This window comes from Papaver somniferum, chromosome 9, assembly GCF_003573695.1.
Source record: "Papaver somniferum cultivar HN1 chromosome 9, ASM357369v1, whole genome shotgun sequence".
In the NCBI taxonomy this organism is placed as follows: domain Eukaryota; kingdom Viridiplantae; phylum Streptophyta; class Magnoliopsida; order Ranunculales; family Papaveraceae; genus Papaver; species Papaver somniferum.
The window spans coordinates 109,726,517-109,747,334 of NC_039366.1; positions in this window are offsets into that span (position 1 = coordinate 109,726,517).

The window sequence follows — 20,818 nt, forward strand, 5'->3', positions numbered from 1 at the left end:
AGAGATAATGAATTTTACAGAAAATAATCAGAAAAGAATGACAAAAAGAAAGAGGCGAACCTTTATGGCGTACACCCTAGTTCGCGAATAAATTTCGCAAGAGGCAAATGTAAGACCTAAAGTACGTCATATAGGGGGTACCTGTTACATGATCAGGGAAAGGCTACACCGCCACCGGAACCTGAGTCATGGAGATTTGGGGTCAATAAAGCCCATCCGGGAGAGGCACCTTGGATTCTCAACTTAAGCATATGACTTAGGTTGGGCGACTAAGGTAATAAGGACTCTCCCAAGGAGTGCAGATCTGATCAAGGCGCCGAGGTACACGGTTGAGTCAAGAGTGCCGAGGGCGTTTGAAGCGTCCTTGCCATTCTTGACAAGTCTTGGCTTATACTGCACTCGGCCCGAAGAAAACCCCACTTAGGGTGCAGTCTCGTAACCATAAGCCCTATAGGTAAAAGGGATAAGAGGCTGCGAAAACAACTGGTTGTTGTTAAGACTGGATGGGAGGAGCTAACCTTGTATGGTAGAAGTACGCCTCCTTGAAGGGGCAACCAGGGGGAGATAAGGGCGGCACCCTCCATTAGGGAGCTGATAAGTGTCTTAAGACGCAAATGTCATGAGGCTTTTATTCGCAAGGATATTAAGGCTTGTCATATTTGTGCAACAATCCTGAAGAGGCAATAATACAAAAGAAAAAAGATGAGATCAATGGGTTTTCGCATGAAAGTGCGAAGACGTCCTGCGATTTCGTCGCAAGACGGCAATGTCATGGGGCTTTATTTTCGCAAGAATATTTAGGCCTGTCATATTGTCGCAATATTCCTGAAGAGGCCATAATACAAAGAAAAAGTTAAGGCAAGATCAATGGGTTTTGCATGAAATGCAAGGACGTCCTGCGATTTTGTCGCAATGACAAGAGGTGGCATAATAAGACCTTTAATTAGGAAGGCAAAATAAGACCACACAGGAATGAGATTTTGAAAAGAAACAAAATTCACTTCGCAAAAGGTTGCGAAATTATACAATAAGAAAAGTTTATGAAATCTCTCATTTGGATTCAAATAACAGAGGCAAGTATGGGAATGTATGAAATTAGAAAATGTTATTTGTCTCCATATGAGAGATTTACTCAAAAATTCAAGAATTAATGATTATATTGATTAACTGTATTGCAAAGAAGAATTGTTTTAATTTACGCAGGCAAAATGAAAGAAACACAAATATACAGAAAGAAGAAATAAATGTACAAGTTTACAAAGAATCAAAGAAATAAAGACTATTTCTTGGTTAATCCTTCATTATCTTCATCAGACTTATTCCTTCTTCTCTGCGTCAGAATCTCATCACCATCAGAACTTCCATCACTATCAGATTCTTCATCGTCAGCTTCACTATCAGAGATAATCAAACTGGGAGTATTCTGTGGGATTTCTCTAAAAGACAAGGGTAATCAGAATGTGGGATATTATGATCATCACAAACCATCTGGATGGTTTGATTGCGAAAATGCATAGCGTCATTCTTAAAATTCAATGATTTGATTTGATTCTTCAATCTAGAATACTTGTCGTTGCGAGAAGAAAGATTCTTTGCGAGTTCCTCCTTTTCAGCTTCAAGTTCTTCAATCTTTTCACGATATTATTTTCAGAATCTGCGAACAAAAGACAACCAATTATTAACTTGATGAAAATCATAAGAAGCAAAAGATTAGTAAAGAAGAGCAATTAGCAACCTTCTCTGTCAGAAATCATGTCTCTAATCAAGGTGTATGTTCAACTTGGAGACTAACATTTACGCCTAAATCTTTTCTAGCATCATCTAAAATTTTCGCAGCCCAGACAAATTCATCCTCACTACTTATGAGAAGACGAGAACGAATTTGATTTTCCCTTTCGCAGAGTTCAATATTCTTGCGGTTAGCTTCATCTCGCTCAAGTTGAACTTCAAGGAGAGCCTCTTGGAATTTCGCCAAAGCCTTGGCACCTTGATCAGAGATACGATCTTTCATCTATGAGACCGCTAATTTGGTTCTTAACTCATTGGTTTTCTCTTTGGAATCAATAAGGAGACGCTTAAATCTGTTGCTAAGCCTAAACTGGATCTATGATCAATTTCTAAGAGGCGAAATTGATCTAAGTTCATTTAGAGAAAGAGATGAAATTCTATCATTAGAAAAGCTATTTAAGGAATTGTTAAGACGTTCAAGAAGGGTATCATTATCCAAGGCATTAGGAAATGAACGAAGAAGGGTAGCTTCATCAGAAAGACCATAATGTCTGCAAAAAGGATCATTTAAATAAGATAAAACAACAGATGAATGAATAAAGAGAAAGAGAAAAGTAATATACCGTAAAGCTGATTATTAGCTTGTTGAAGACTAGAAATTTTGTTCTTATACGAGGAAGAATCAATTTCTAATTGTCTATTTTTCGCGAAGACCTTTAACTTCAACTTCCAATTCTTCATTTTTGCGAAATTGAAGATTCTTCTTTTCAAGATTTTCGCGTCTTCTCTCTAGATCTGAGGCAACACAAAAGAAGCTTTTCCAGCCTGCGAAAAAATAAAAATATTAATATAGAAAGAGATTTTGAGTTATAACAATGAAGTAAAAAGATAAAAGTATACCAGACTATTGAGAGAATGCAAGAAGTCGGGAGTCACTGATCTAGAAACTCCGCGAGAGCTATCACCATCTAGTAAAGGGACATCACAAAGGGTAGCGAGAGCTTTGCAGGTATTTGCGAATGGCTATCTCCCATTCCTTGTAGAGAATCAGAAAAGAGGCCAGAAAGCTTAGCCATAGAAGATTCAGGTGGAGAATCTTCAGTTGCAGCGAATATCATTATCCTCATCATCCTTGTCACTTTCAGAATTTTCGTTAGGAAGAACATTTGAAGGAGAAGAAGAACGAACTTTTCTTTTCTTTGGGGGAGGACCAGTTGATTTTTCTCTGCGAAGAGCACCTTTACCTTTATCGCCAATCTTCGCAGCATCAGCAGATTCTTCTACTTCACAATAATCTTCGCACACAGATAGAAGTAAGAAATGGGAGCATGGGAATAACAGTACTATTTAAAGTCATAAGAGAAAATTTCTTACCTCATCTGTATATGAGCGAAGAGCTAACAGAGTACTAGATTTCCCAGTCCTGTTATAACTATCCTTTAGTTTTTGGATCTGCGGAATATCGCAAGAGTTAGCGAACATAATAGTAAAAATCAATAAAGAAGTATAAAATGAGTTAAAGGGGAGAAGTATACCTCTTTCTCCTTTTCGGGCCAGGAGAAAACCCAAGGTTGATATGTAGCGAGATTCGCAGGAAGAACGTTTGATCTAGCAATGTAAGGACCCTTTAGCATTAAAGGAAACACGCACCATTTGTCATCTTTGGATTGGCGAGGAGTTGTGTTTTTACCAGAATGCCAGTCAATATCTTGCATAAGGATTTTGGATTCATCAATGTTATCTTTTCTTCTTAATCGAATACCCCAGCGAGTATTCTCTTTCTTCATGGAGATAAGTTCGTAATTTTCAAAGAAATTCGCCACTGTATACTTCTCAGCAACTATTTCTAGGTCTGCGAATTTTGGATCCTTAAGTTCACTGGAGTAAAGAGATCCTCTACCAGCACCACAATTAGCGAACTCTAGCATTAAACGGATGCAATCCCCACTTAGTTGGAAAATGGCTCGCGAAAATCCCGGATAAGCGAGAATTTCATAAAATAAAGGAATGTCTGGGTTATAAAGAGGAAGAGGGAGACCTGCGAGAATTTGACCTACCGAAATTATGATTGATTGATCATCACAATTTTGATTGGAGAAAAGCTTGACAGAAAGAATTGATTTGGCATTCACATCAGGAATGGGGGAGAGTGTAAGACCTTTATTAGAAAGATCTTTTTGTACATCTTGTAGATTCTTCTCATATCTATGACCACTTGGAGCCATGATTGAATAAAGGGTATGGGAATGTATGGAAAGTAAAAGAATTGAAGGAAGAAAAAATTACAGCAGCAGAATTTGCAGAAGAATGACAGAGTTGCAGAGATGAGAGAATAAAAATAGAAGAGAAAGTAATGAGAAAAGTGGAAATATGGAGGGAGAAGAGTATATAAAGAAAATTTACTTCTCAAAGAAATAAACACCATTAAGATGAAGAGACGTGAGCGGTTGAAAAGTAGCGGTTACAGAAGACGTGTCAAGAAATAAGTGGAAGAGAGAGAGTACGTGTGATAAATGTGGAATATGAAAAGATAAGTAGTTGCGACATTTCTCACATCATTCTCTACTTTGCAAAGAAGATTTGAGAAGAGGCAAGATGTAGGATCAGATTCTCGCAACAATTATGTCTCAGCGAAATTATCAATGGAAGTGCACAATAGCGTCGCAGAACAGTTTCAAAAAACAACGTCAGCAAATATCATGGGAAAGATGTGATAGTCTTGCGAAAATTAGAGAGCGAAGTTAACATTTGTAAGGTTGCGAGAATATCGCAAACCATATCCGAAAATAAAGGACATATTAGCTGTCATCCACTATGTATTTCCTTATAAATAGTCATTCGAGTTGTAAAGGAGAGGGGGATCTTTTTTGAGTGAGAGACAAGAAAATAGGAGAGAGAAAGTTTAGAACAAAGATCATTCTTGATTTTCTTTATTTTCCTTGTCTTGTAAGAACATTCAGAATTTAATCAATAAAATTAAGAGCGTTAACCTAAATGAGCTGATCAACAATGAAATCATATGAGGGATGTAGTGTAGGAATTCCTGCAACTACAAACCTTGTCTAATACCAGAAGCGCAATATCCAAAAACAGAGCACAAATGCCACCTGCAATATCACCTCAGGCCATATCCTGCTACAATTTGAACTGCAGCTCAATTCTCCATTCTCTGTGCAATCAACAAACAACATCATCACTTCCAGGACCAATTAATCTCACCATTTCAGTTGTATTGGAATCACCACTTTGAGCACAAACCACTGCGAACCCATCGTCTTCACAAACTTCATACATTCATTTAATGCCAATTACTTAGGCCTTCACCTGTTCATACCTGTTCACAGTTTCACAACCAACACCCTCCTTCCATTTACTTCATTGCAGCACCAACAGCTCTGCAGTCAACCATTCACCACTGCCTTGCCACCAGCAACAACATTAGTTATTCCACTTCCGTCTCATTCACCTGCATCCATACATACTCTCAGTAACACACCATAATCAATCTCCAACTCATGTCCATTGCACCTGCAATCCATTGTCTTCCCTGCAACATAGCCGCAACTCAGCTACACATCCTGCAAATGCCATCTCACTCCTAACATTCATCTATATTATTCAATCATCATCTGCAGTATCTCAACTCAGACCACCCACACTTCAGTTCCATGTTCAGTGGCAGCAACTCAATTTCTTCTCCATTTCAAACTGTAGTGACAACACAATCAACTCCCTTTCTTCCTTGCCTGCAATATTCAACCTGAGCTGACCCAACAACATTCTCAGCAATCACAACTGCCACCTAACAGCTCAAAATACTAACTTGCAATACCAGCTCAAACCATCATGTGAACAAAATCAGTTCAAACCATCAGCACCTGCATTCCTAGCATACATCTATCCATGCCAATAATTCATCACTGCAGTTCATAATACCACAGACCCATAAATCCATTTTGTAACTTTTGCTCCAACTCCACCTGCACAACCTGAAACTCATGGCATCAAACTCAAAACCCTTGTAATCTTCTCAAAGCTCAGAAGCAGCATCTCAGTCTTCTGCAGAACATCATCCTCATCTGCTGCACCACACTTCAACATCAATCCTCATCTAGAACAACAACAATCAGCAGAACCCACATTCCATGACCCTGTAATCTCTATCTTCCTTCCAATCACCCATTCATTCAACCATTTCAGAGCCTCAATTTCCTTTCTTTTCTTCTTCAGATCCCCTTTAAAAACAGATCAATCAACCTCTTGAATCTTCTCAGGCGTCAGCAATTCATCATCTGCATCTCCTCACTGTAAACTTCTCTTCATCATCAATTCACCCAAAGAAATCTGAATCCAAGACAGCAGTTACAAGACCTCAAAACTGGAATCCAAAGAAAACCCATTTCAATTCTTACCCTAATTCTTCAATACTGAGCTTGAAACACTCGATTCCTTCTCAGTAAATCTCTTCCACCATCACTGCAACATCAAACCTATTAGAAAATAATATATGAGAGTCTATATTTAGGAGATATGCACATTAAGTTGTGAGAGTTATATTAGGAAAGTGTCTATGTTTAGAGTTTGATCTTAGTTAGGAAAGTATCTTGATTGGTCGTCAAGTTTGTGAACAATATAAATAGGCTGTTAAGCCATGAAAGTTGAGTACCGAATTATTATCAATGTAGTCTTTTATGCTTCCGCGTTTATGCTCTCCTCTCTCTTGCTCGATCCTTAACATGGTATCAGAGCAGGTTATTTGTGCTGAGTCAGCAGTTGACCGCACCTTTATTTCCGCGTCACCCGATTTAATTGTCCACGTGTTTGTAAGACCCGCCGAGGCTATACGTGAGGGGGCGTGTTGAGATTATTATTAGTCCCACATGGTTGGGTTATTTAAGATCCTGCGGTTTATAATCTATTAGGGTCTCTCCACTCATTGCCAATTGGCTTTGAGTTGGATGCCCGCAGACTTTAATATGGTATCAAAGCCAGGTGAGAGGGACAGGAGAGGTAGAAAGAGTTAAAGAATCTTCATAAGTTTTGGTAGAGAAATCGAAAAAAAAAAAAAAAAAAAAAATCTGTCGCAGCCCTAATCTTATATCCAAAACTTGTTACCTGCCAGGGAGATCGGTCTTGAGCCAAATGGAGAAGGAATCAGTACCATGAATATGAGTTGATGCCGACTGGATCATAATAGGTATGCTATCTTCACGTAACAATGGTGCTTGGTTTCGTTACCTACTGAGTTTTACGGCTCGGACAATGGAGTTACTGTTATCGATTCTTGCCGTTAAAGATGGAGGAGATTAGGACATGGATTTGGTGTTACAGCGAGAATTGAAGTTATGTTAGTATTTGACAGCACGAAACCGTGAGAACAGGGAGAAAGAATAAAGATCTCTGTGTACAAATTGACGATGGTTAGATGTAAATTAAGAGTTAAGTTCCGTTGGGATTCATAAAAAAAAAAAATCGAGTTTAGGGCATGTTGTTGATGCCGATGAAACATGGCAGACGAGACACTGCTGTTGAAGAAAAAGAAAAAAAAATAATTAAAAAAAAAAATATTTGGTTGTTCCGTCTAGTTTTGTTAGCTGTTGATCAAGCCTGGGATGAAGAATGTGAAGATGGGTTATTACTAATGGAGCTCAATTGTTCGGAGGATTACTGATTGAGAAGATTTGCTCGATCTAGTTGCTGCCATTAATATGAGGATCAACAGAACAAAGAGAGAGTGGTTGCGGTGAAGCTAAAGAAGGAAGGGTTGAGCTGTTATTGGCTCGAGAAAGTGAGAAGAACTCTAACGAGTTGATGAATGGAAGAGAGCATACTGAGCTTGGCAGTGACGAAAAATATGAAATGGTGGCTTGTTGAGGAACTGTGGGTGGCTACCAGCGATAGAAGGTCATGCTGTCGAGTGCTGATGACCATGGGAAACATAGAAGAGATTATGAAACAGAGAGATCGTGATGTTTCTGCCGGATTTTAATGGTGGTGATCGTGTTCGTTGATACGGAGCGAGTTTGCTGCCAAGATGAAGGAATTTGAGTAAGGAGCAGTTGCTGTTAATGGTGACTTCTGGTGCTGGTCATTGCATTGTGAGAACGAGAGAGAAGACTTGAGAAGACAGTGAAGATGTGTTAGCTGTGAACAGAGGTGACAATGGAGTTGGTACTCCAAGTTCGACAAAAAAAAAAAAGTTTTATTGAAAATTGTAACAGTATATGTGAATGTTACAAATATTAGTGTTACAGTTGCAGAAGAACTGTTGCTGTCGAACTGTTACAGAAGTGTTACAGATTGTGAGTAAGTGTGACAATGGTGATATAACAGTAAAAAAGTGTGATAGTTTCTGTTAGAGGTGTTGCAGAAAGCTGTTCAACATGTTGGAAGAAGTGAAGTGTGGTTGAAGAGTTTGTGGCAGAAACTTAGAGATCCTACAAAGTGTGGCAGACTTTGTAAAGACGACAAGATTGTGATAGAATCTTGAAGAACAAAGAAGTGTGAAGGTTTCGCAAAAATAGCGTGACTAGAACAAGAGAAGAAGAAACAACATTCATGTTGTGAAGAAAGAAAAAAAAAAGAGAAGAAAACAATCACCAAGAGGTGATGAGAAAAAGAACAACAATAATAGGTTGAAATCCTATGAGTTGTCGAGAGAGTACAAAAAGTATTCTATCGAAGAAACCAAGAAAACAAGAGTACAAGAAGTATTCTTCAGAAGATGGGACCGCAATGTCCAAAAACTATAAATGGGACCGAGATGTCCTAAAACTATGAAGATGGGACCGAGATGTCCTAAAACTACGAAGGGGACCGAAATGTCCTAAAACTATGAAGATGGGACCGAGATGTCCTAAAACTACGAAGAGGACCGAAATGTCCTTAAACTACGAAGATGGGACCGTAATGTCCTTAAACTACGAAGAGGACAGAAACGTCCCTAAACTACGAAGGGGACCGAAACGTCCTTAAACTACGAAGATGAGACCGTAATGTCCTTAAACTTCCGAAGATGGGACCGTAATGTCCTTAAACTTCCATTGGGACCGTAATGTCCTTAAACTTACGAAGGTGACCGAAACGTCCTTAAACTACGATATGAAGATTTTTTTTTTCACAAAAGTGTTGAAAAAAAAGAAGAAAACTGAAGTTAAATTTCTTTTGTCCAAGATGGGGATTCGTGATCTACATGCTCCATCTTGAGGGAGGGTATTAGGAAATAATATATGAGAGTCTATATTTAGGAGATATGCACATTAAGTTGTGAGAGTTATATTAGGAAAGTGTCTATGTTTAGAGTTTGATCTTAGTTAGGAAAGTACCTTGATTGGTCGTCAAGTTTGTGAACAATATAAATAGGTTGTTGAGCCATGAATGTTGAGATACCGAATTATTATCAATGTAGTCTTTTATGCTTCCGCGTTTATGCTCTCCTCTCTCTTGCTCGATCCTTAACAAAACCCTAACTTGAGGTTCATCTGTTGAGCTTCAAATTCTTGGTCTGAGAGCAACCAAATCGCCCCACCTCTTCTTCTTAATGAATCAGTTTCATCAGTAGCAGCTTCATCTCTTACATCTTACTAGCATCACAGATCCACCTTCTAAGTTCTCTTTTTTTCACGAGTTCAACACAGAGACCACAATCTCTTCCAAGTTTGTTGTACAAATCAAATTCCAGCAAAATCCCTTTCTTCTTTGGCTGAAACCACCATGAATTCGAGTCAGCAGCATCGGTTCTTTCTCGATCTCTCTAGTTCTTTTTTACAACAGCCGCAGCCATTTTCCTCTCTCTGAGAAGATAATGATAATGGTAATTTGAGAAACTCTGAAATCTGGGTCTAGGTAGGAACCACAATTGATATAGGCACCCTACGGACTAATACATGTCACCAGAGTAACAGCCACTTAAACAAAACTCGTCTTGGCATGGTTTGGCTCCCATATCACTCGCCTGTGAATCGATCCTTTTGCTCTTTTCGTTCCAAATGAATGATTTGTTCTTCTTTTACTCCAAATGACTCCAAATCACCTAAATAACTCAAAAACACAAATAAGTGACACAATTCACAAAGACAACAACAAAGAAAGCATAAATATTAGATATAAAATTAGGTGTTTTAGACACTTATCAAAGACGAGTCGTGGCCTAGAATATACATGACCAGTTGTATCTCGCGGGGATGTACTCTGAATAAGTCTCTGATCTCAAATAGGGGCGAATGTCGTACTTACCAGAGACCTTAAGTCTCTGCTCATGCTCATGAGTCAGCTGTGGACATTTGACGAGTCTTTAGAGACTACACGACCAACGTTTCTTACATGGACATATGCTAGGAATCATGGCATCATGACCAGCGTGTCTCGGGGGACGTATGCTATAAGTACACCAAGGGTTGAATCTCTCGTGAGAGTTGATTTGATCCATAAAGAATAAATTTTGTATTTCTGAAACGAGGGATGAAGCTAAGATTGAGCTTGTATTTTCGAAATCAGGACTGAGGTTAGGGTCGAATTCGTCTGTTAGCCACCAGGGTTGAAACCAAGGATGAATTTTGTCTTTTCGTAGCAAGGGATGAATTCATAGATAAGCTTGTATTTTTACGATGAGGATTGTAGTCAGGATTGAACTTGGCTTTTAGGCACTAAGGGTAATAAACATGGATGAACTTGGTATTTTGACAGCGAGGGCTGTGGGCAAGGCTGAGCTTCGTCTTTTGGCGATAAGGGTTGAAGTCGAGGTCGAACTTCATCATTTGGCGACGAGAGTTGTATCTTATATTCGAAACCTTGCTTATGCATTGAGCCTCATATTTTGAACTCCATTTTTGTCGTGGACATTGAGGGATCTTTAGAATAACTGTTTATACTCCTGATGTACAAAATTATCATTTTACCCCTGGTCTCAGAATTCACCTAAAATATTTTACCCTTTGCTCAAAATTCACCATCTACAACAATTATCTTGCGTTGTTTTGAGAAGCAATGATTAATCATTTTGGCTCAACCTATTTACGAAACCCAACCGATGCAGATGTTAGAGAAATATTAAAGCAAAACCATGAAAGGGGATTTCTTGGAATGATGGGTAGTCTTGACTGCATGCATTGGGTATGGACCGGTTACCATACTTATTGGGCAAGTCAGTGTAAGGTTCACTACGAAAAACCAACTGTTATCCTTGATGCTGTTACTTCTTATAATTGTTGCACAAGTCACCTTTGTTTGAAGATTTAAAGTATGGAATTAGTTCTAGAGTAAATTTTATTATCAACGGTCATCGTTTACACTCATGGGTATTATCTTGCATATGAAATCTATCCAAAATGGCCAAATTTAGTTCATTGTTACTGTCAGCCCCCTATGGGAGAAGTGGGTCGTTCATACACGTATTTTAATAGTAGACAAATGGAAATAAGGAAGGATGTGGAACGGGATTTTGGAATTCTGAAGCGGAAGTTCGCCATAATTTGTGGGCCTTATCGTGGTCTATGTCCTCGTGAAATTCATAAGATTATGCTCACTTGCATAATTATGCATAACAAGGTAATTCAGAAAACCCATCATAATAAGTATTGGGCTAACCATGAATATGAATCCTAGGCATTAAATCTTCACACCTTCACTCAAGATTTTCTCTACTTTCTGGGTAATTTATGGATGATCCTAGCTTTACTAAAGATGAATATTTATCTCTTCGTAGAAACTATGTAATATACCATCGAAAGAAAGGTGAAGAAAAAAGGATGAATGATTTACCTAGTAAGAGTTATTGGGGAAAAATTCATGAAACCTTTTGCACAGAGACATGCAATCCTCATAACCGGGATCAATCTGCTTTGTTTTGTCAATTCATGAATACCAAAAAATATCTTGTGAAATTTTATAGATATGAGACGGATTATCATTTGATATCGTCTTAGAGGTGACACCAATGCTGAATTGGAAGTGCGAACTTGAGACGAATGACGAAGATCAAAACGAAATTTTTTTGAATACGAAGTCCATTTCTAAATTCTTAAGGAGTTTCTCATAAGTACTCATATAGGATGTTAGTTTTTAGTGGTATGTTGGTTAGTTTTAATGAGATATTGTCAAGTTTAAGTTTTAATGAGATGTTGTCAAGTATAAGTTTTAATATGATGTGGTTTAATTATAGTTTTATGTATTTTTTTCATGCAAACCATTTATGTAATTCAAAATTCAAGTAATGGAAAACTACATAACTTCATTCATCTTAAACAAACTATTACCTTTTAATTAAAATTAAAGTTAATACATTAATTAATGAAGTGGATATGCTCCATCGTGTTCTGATTCATCATCATCTTCATCTTCATCTTCATTTTGACCACCAAATTATTCAAAATTTCTCTTGTTACGTTTTTTCTTCCAACTCTTCTGCTAACATGTCAAATTCCATCTCCCATATCATTTTTTGCCGGTCGGTCATAAATGAGGTGTTTGCACCAAAAATCTTATTCTTGTTATAGTCTACTACAAACCTATTTTGAGTTTGACGATGTTTTTTCATTTCCCTAGTAATTAATTTACGATCAACTGCTTTATGTTTTCGACAGTATTCTGATGATCCATAAAAGTTTCCAAAACAACCTTCGGTTTCTTCTCCTTCTTGTGTAGCTTTTCTCGCTGCTCTTGCATTGTTTCTTCCTTGTTGTTTTTTTTTAATTGCAGCATTGAGATTCAAGTTGGAGTTTTGGTTTCTTGTGATGTCTGGTGAAGAAAATGTATTATCTAGAGGGGGTTGAGATGGTTGTGAACTTGGTGTTGAAAGAGAAGAAGGGTGTGGTAACCTTTCAGGTACACGCTGCATATTTGCTAATACTTCTGGATTGTTTTAGGCAACACTTTCAAAATATGATAAAAACTTTCATAAGATTTTTTCCCCCATTCTTGTGGTGCCAATCATTTCGACACTTTCGTTCCTCATCAACATCAACAAGACCGCTCGCTCGAACACGAACAGGTTGCATTATAGCATCAACATATAAGGAAACCTAGGCGTTAATTATAACGAAGCGACTCGACAATCTTTTTGCATCACGGTCGTTGATGTTCATTGTTTCATCACGGAATTTATGAAATATTTTATTCCACAACTTGCTACTTTGTTGTTGAGCACCATTGATACTATGTTGTGTAAAAAATACATAGTTTTCGCAAATGCTTTCATCTTCGGCTATGGTAGATTTTGCACCACTAGTTTTGTTACGGTTTTTCAAATGAGAATCAAACTGAGAATTCATATTCCAAAAATTACACAATAGTATTGAATTGTAGGGAATGTGGTAGTTGGGTGATGAATTTGTGTTAGATTAATATAAATGTAAGAAATGAGAAAAGTATAGAAGGTGTGAGTTGAAATGAAGTTGGAATTGGGTATTTATAGGAGGGTGGATTTATGGTCGTTGGATCAGATATACTTAGCGATGTAGTCTGCGCCGGGCGGTCGAGTCTTTACCGCTAGCATCTTAGTCTAGCTTGCCCGATGTAATTCAAACCGAGTGGTCGAGTCTCCACTGCTCTGTAGATACTAGACCTTGCCTGGATAAGTGGCAAATTTGCCACTTTGCCATGCCCATAGTGGGTGCAAAAGAGAAAACTCACTTCTTTGTCATGCTCATAGGAACCATCCTTACAAGTTAATTTGGAGAAAGCATATACCATATAAGGTGTAATACCTTATATTGGTATCCATTCCAAATTAAATTCAAACCGTGGATAATTTAAAAATACACAAAATTGGTTAAAAAGACCAAAATCAACAATTCCTGGGTGAAAAGGACTTTTAGATTTTGATACTGTTTAAATGGACAAAAATGTAAAAATAGGCAGGATGTAAACAATTTCATCCTACCCATTTTCAAATACTTTTTCTTATTTTTAATTTACATCAGGATGCATCCAGTTTCATCCTTACTATTTTTTAAGTTTAAGTCAGGATGAATCCAGTTTCATCCTTGCTATTTTTTAGTGTCTATTTCACCCATACTAATTTTTACTCGTCCATTTGAACCATGTTTTAAAAATATTTGGACAAATGACCCGTTTTCCGTTAAAAATAAGGACTTGGTCAATCATTGTTATCAAACTGAAAGATATTGCAGAGGGGATTAATATTTTTTCTTGATCATCAAATTTAAGGAAGTATGAAATCTGAGTAGTCAGATTTTGCCAGGGATGGCATACAAACCCGACGTTCCTAAACAGAGTCAGTATCAGTGTGATAGGTGTTGAAGATGACGGGGAATCAAGAATCTGATGATGGTAGTTTCTCCTTCAAAGATTCTAAATCCCTGCAAAATTAATTTTCTTCATCATTTGATCCAAGTACATCAAATCCTCATACCGTGATGGGTTTCAACGGAAAAAAGAAAAAAAGATATACAACGAAGATTACAGCAGAAACGGCAGTAAAAGGGAGGAGATAAAGAAAACGAGAAAAGAGAAAACCCGGTGTGAATAAGCCATCACTAGATATGAAAAAGAGAATAATCAATCATGACCGTAGAAGGAATTTTGCAGGATTTTTATTTAATAAAATTAATAAAAGTCTAGTCATAAACGGTCAACTACAGTCAACGTCCATTCCAGGTACCAAAGCCTAACGTTGGACAAATGTTAGACCAAAGTCTAGTGTTGGTCTAAACCCGAGTACCAAATTTCAATTATCCCTAGTTAATCTTGTGAATCCCCATAAAATGACTCTTATCACTTGTTTAAACCCCAAATGCCCCACCACCCTAAATTGCACACATATCGTGATGATGATCAAAGAGCACAGAAAAAATTTCCATCTTTTATAAGTAACACTAGAAATAACCCGTGCCGTAACGGCACGACATGCGAAGATACAATTTTTTATGATAATAATTTTAATAATTGCCACACCTCATCATAAGACTGAAGTCGACTCGTAAGAACTCGTCGCTATGAAAACTTTAAACATTTTTCATCAGAATACTTAACAAATGAAAACTTCCAACTTTTTTTTTTTAATTAGTATAGTTTTAAAAAAAAAAATGAATTAAATGATATTTTTTTATTAAAAATCACTTGTCTTATTTTGGCATTAGATAAAAAAAAAATTACGATACCCAAAGGTTGCATATCTTTGATGAAATCATTATGCAGAATCCTTATCTGATGAACAATAAATGTAATTACATCCTCCCAGAAAAAACAATGAGTACCCGTAAGGTAGATGTTGTTTATTCTAGACTCCAAGTCATCAAATTCAACAAAGGAAAAGGCATGCTCGGTATTCCATTTGAAGAATAACCGATGATCATTCTTAGATGGACAAAACCTAGATTTCTCCATTGTGGTGTTGAACTTGGCGAGTGTATAGAGCCCTCCTTCGTGGGCAATAGCCCAAACTTCCATATCAATTTCTTAGGGACGATGCCGTGTATGGTATCTCCTTGTGTAGGATGCAAAAATTGATTAGAATATTATTTTATTGTATTTAAAAAAAAACATTAGTTTCATTCAGATCGCAATAACAATATACTCACATTTTCGTCAATCATTAGTAAATCCAAAGTAGTGACTTTGTTCGTCGCCATGAAATCAACCTGTTCCCATTTTCTTGCAACACGAAACTTGAGCTCCGAAGGTTTGTTTTCATCACAATCATGCATTCTCGAAAAGGAAGCAAACACGTTTTGGGTAATGCTTTTCTTGGGGCTGCAACTAATCATGTTTGACATGTTGATACTCTTAAGCTAAAAATTTCACTAAAAAAAAGTTGGGAATGAGTGAATGAATGGGAAATGTGTGAATGGGTGGATGGGTGTGGTTGAAGAAATGCATTCCCATATTTATATACCCGCTCATTGAACAATGTAATAAGTGTACCTTTTAATTTATTGGGTTTTTTTTTTCTTTTTCTACCTATTATAGATGAATAATTAGGAGCATGGGAAGAATAACCATTTCGATGCATGGTATTGATGATGGTGGGAGGATAATTAGGAGAGAAATGGTGAGATTTAATTCTGAAGCTTTAATTCTATCTATTTTTTGGTAAGTGTTTCAATTCAAAACGGTAAGCTTTAATTCTTAAATATATAACGTTTTAGATGCTAGTTGAGATTTAAGCCTCATGGTGAGATTTAATCCAAAATCTTAGACGTGCATGCCCCATATACTATCCGATTAGGTAAGTATTTCAAAAGATATAACTTTAACCGTGCATGCCCACATAAGATTAGGTAAGTATATCAAATGGTGAGATTTAATCCCTATTGAGTTGTGCATGCCCTAAATTTAGCCGTTATTAAAAGTAGAAATTCATATCTTTTAATGATGTTTCCTTTTTGGTTTCTCTTACGTGTAAAACTAATCTTATTCTTGTATTATTCTAACAAAATATACTCTTATTTCCTTCTCATATGTAAAGATATTCTTATTCTTATATTATTTTAACAAAATAATGTCTATCAATCAAAATGAGAAATTGGTTTTAAAAAAATGTTTTTGAAGATCCTCCGTTCTTCCTCTTTCTAGCTGCAAAGTTTCCTCGAAATAGTTTGGGAACATATATTTATTTTGAGAGATTTCTGCAGCATTTCCTTTCTAAGTATATATTTTTCTAAAGTTCTTTGTTCTTCGGGTTTTACATATGGCAACTCTAATGTTATTTTTGTTTTGCAGGTTGATTAAAGTTGGCTTAGGCCTAGTTTGGTATTGCTGCGGCTTTCGCAAAAGCACTTTTCTGTTGTGCGTTGCTGTGCTGTGCTGTGAGAAAAAAGCAGTTAGACGTTTGGTAAAATATTAATTAAAGTTAAAGCCGATTAACAAAAGCAATCAAAGTGTGTTTGGTAAAATATCATATTCAACCATTGTTGTTGTAGCAAATGACAAAAACATACATATATCTGAAAATAATTTTGTTTCAATTTTATGGGTTTAAAATAATTAAATTTTTTACTATTAACTATAAACTTATATAATATTAAATTTGCTTAACCACTTTTTAATATATATATATATATATATATATATATATATATAAAATAATTTTCAAACAAAAAATCAAATTAAAATTAAGTAATTATTTAATATTATTATCATCTGTGTTATTAAACAAATATTTTATTATATAATATTTTTTATTTTAATTTTATTTTATAATAAAAATCAAGCTAAAATTAAATAAAAATAATTTTATATTAGTTTTGCATGGAGTTAGTTGGTAGCCTAGCAACAATTTGCGCCCAAACTCCTTTTAATATTTGTTTTTATTTTTATTTATGACAAACTAAATGAAATAGTATCATAAAATGTTTGAAAATACAATATAATAATATTTAAAGAATAAAATATAAGAAATAAAAATTGATTGCATATATATTTAAGGGTAATATTTGTCATTTACAAAATAAAATAAGGACAAAATGGATAAATCAAACATTAAATTTTGGTGGGACCAAAGCTTATGCTTTTGTAGCTTTTCAAAGCTCCTCCTCCCCAGCTTTTAAAAATTGAGGAATTTGAGAAGTGCTTTGGGTAAAAAGCATTTTGATTTTTTTTACCAAACACCAATTTCAAAAAGTATTAACATATATAGGTTTTGAAAGTTCTTTTGGAAAAATAAAAGCATTACCAAACCCAGCCTTATTCGATTGCCATTTTTTTGGGGGTTTTACATATTACAACTCCCAAGGTATTGCACTCCATGTAACTTTCCTCACCTTACTCAATTGTTCCATTTTTCTAAAGTTCTTTGTTCCTTGGGGTTTACATATGGCAACTCTAATGTTATTTTTATTTTGCAGGTTGATTAAGGTTGGCTTATTCGATTGGAATTTTTTTTGTTCAATGAGTACAATGGAAATTATGAGTACATTGGAAATTATGGTAAGATCTAATCCTTATTTAGCCGTCAAATTGATTGATTTTCTAGGGTGCCAATGCCATTTGTTCAATGAGTACAATGGAAATTATGCTTTGTATTTTTGAATTTTTTTCATGAGTAGAATAAAAACTATTCAAATTATTTTAAAAAAGAATCTATTATTTGTGTTTTGCAGATTGTTGAAGACTGACCCCCCCCCCCTTTTTTTTTAAGACATGGCTAAAAGTTATTGTAGCAGTTGAAGATTGACACCTTTTTTTTTTCTTTTTTTGAAGACATGGTTAAAAGTTATTGTAGCATTTATATTTTAATTATTTTTGTTTGTAATGCTACCATTTAATGGTTGTAACGTTTAATTGAAGAGGAAGTAGTTAAGAGGGCTAGAAGGAGGTTACAAACACCACAGCCGCTAGATGTCTTTTGTTAGGATGAGACTGGGGTGGTCGGATCACATGTTTGTCTCTCAAAATGTTATCCGATCATCCAAGGCTCAAAAATCTATGTTGTTTTGTATTATAGATAATATAAATTCTCCTTTCTTCATATAAATTTAGATAATTTCATTCACATCAGTCACTCAGTTTATTCATTTAGATCAAGTCGATTATACCATTAATCACGTCTGTTACATAGACATCAAGTGAAATATAACTCAAATCCATTAGTCTTTCCTGATTAATTCTTAAGTCTAATTCAGATTAAGCCCTCAATCAATACACCACTTTGGTATTACATTGCCTCCTTTCTAATTTCGTAACTCAATTAAGGACAAAACATTATAACCTTCCATATCCACCAAGCCCACAAGCATGACCTGACATTTTTATCGGGTACATGTAGTGAGCTTATTGCTTTCGTTTCTTTACTCAGAAAATTTGACAATCTTATAATTCGTGAATTACAACCCATTCCTCACCCTTGTACGCAATAATGAACATTTTGGCATGGAATTTATAATGTATTAACAATCCAACAACAATACAAGACTTGAGAGAGTTGATAACGTCACACAATCCCAATATTCTATTCTTATCGGAAACATTAGATAATGAAAATCATATGACGGGCCTCGGCCATTCCCTACAGTTCCAGAATCTATCATTTGTAGCCAAGATCGAGAGGAGAGGCGGACTCTGCTTAATGTGGAATTTCAACCACAATGTCTGGATTTTGCTTCAATCCCAAAGCTACATTCATGTCATTGTCACTCCTCGGCTCTGGGAAAGCCATGGATCTTCACTGGCATGTATGCTCCACCACTTCCAGATGCGAGAAATGATTTTTGGCAAGACTTCCCAACAATCTTCCCAAAAATCAACAATGCAAAACATCATGGGTTTTTATTGAAAACTTTAGTGACGTCATGGATCAAACATAAAAAAAAAAAAAAAAAAAAAAAATGAAGACATGTGACATAAGGATAGACACAGCCTTTCCTCGTAGTAACAGATCAAATGGGATTTATTGATCTATGATTTCGGGGAGACCCGTACACATGGACAAATCATCAACAAGGGAAAGATAACATAATGTAAAGATTGGATAGGACAATAATAACCAAACATTGGCGCACTGCTAACCTACATGTTGTCGTTATTCATCTACCGAGAATAGCTTCTGACCACGCACCAATTATATTGCAAACCAAAGTTATTGACTGGCATGGATAAAAACTATAAATTTGAACACCTATGGATATGTCACCGTCATCTCGGGCAGATAGTCGGTTCTGCCTGGTCTCATAAGACAAGGAACCTGCAATTGAAGCTCATCGCAATAGCCAAGTCCGTACACATGAAAAGATCATCAACATGGGAAAGATAACATAATGTAAAGATTGGATAGGGCAATAACAACCTAACATTGGCGCACCACTAACCTACATGTTTCCGTTACTCATCTACCAAGAATAGCTTCTGACCACACACCAATTCAACTACAAACAAAAGTTATTGACTGGCAGGGATCAAAAAACGATGGCAATCTCACCGTCATCTTGGAAATATAGTCGGTTTTTCCTGGTCTCAACAAACTAACATGGAACCTACTCTAAACCTGCAATTGAAGCTCATCGCAACAAGACAAGTCCTCTCAGATTGGAATAAAAAAGCCTTTGGGCACCTCCAAAAATGATCCGGAAATCAACAACACAAATAAAAATGGCACAACATCAATATTCCATCTGAAGTGGCGATGAACTAGACTATTGGTTAACTCAAGAAAAACAACTTAGGAACTGTCACCTAACTCTGCTTCAATGTCATGCAACATACTGGCAACAAATATCCAGAATCCAATAGCTACAATTAGAAGACAATAACACCACATTCTTCCACACGAAGGCAACCATCCACCGAAGTCGTAACAACATACAACAATTACAAGACTCACAAAACAACTAGGTCACAGATAAAGGTAGGGTAATTCGGCTCATTCTTGATCATTACACCGATCAATACACGACACAAAGTACAATAATAGACGAAAATCTATTTGCGTAAGTCACTCCCATACTAACGTCAATATAATGTGCCATACTCACTGAGGATGTATCCACAACGGAAATCAAGCGAGCTCTATTCTCCATTAACTCTGAAAGTGCTCCTGGAGCTGATGGCTATAACAGTAAGTTCTTGAAAGTTTTTTGGGAAACCACCCACAGTCAATTAATAGCCATGGAAAGTAGCTTTTTTATAACCCTAAATATTCAGCCCCTCATGAATCAGACAAACATCACGCTAATACCCAAAGCAGACCATCCTTCGAAACCATCCCGATTCAGACCGATTGGCCTCTGCAACATTACATATAAATTTATAGCCAAATTTTGGTCAACCGCATCCGACCTCTTCTTCCATTTTTGATCATCCCTTATCAAAGTGCTTTTGTGTCTCAACGATTGATAAACAACAACATAACAATTGCAGGGGAGCTATTTCATCATACAAAACCTATGAAAACCAAAGATCCTAAAATAGATCTAAAATCATATATCCAAAAAATTTATGATAGCTTAGATTGGGGTTTCATAAAAAATGCTTTCACCAAATTTGGATTCCCAACCACTTTTATAATGCTATGTATAGCCTCAGTTACCTAGTCAGTCAACATCAATAGCACACCACATGTTTATATAACCCGTATGCATTATACAATGAAACCTTCTCTGTCATGAACCCGTTCTCATGGTTCAGGAGTTACTAAGGG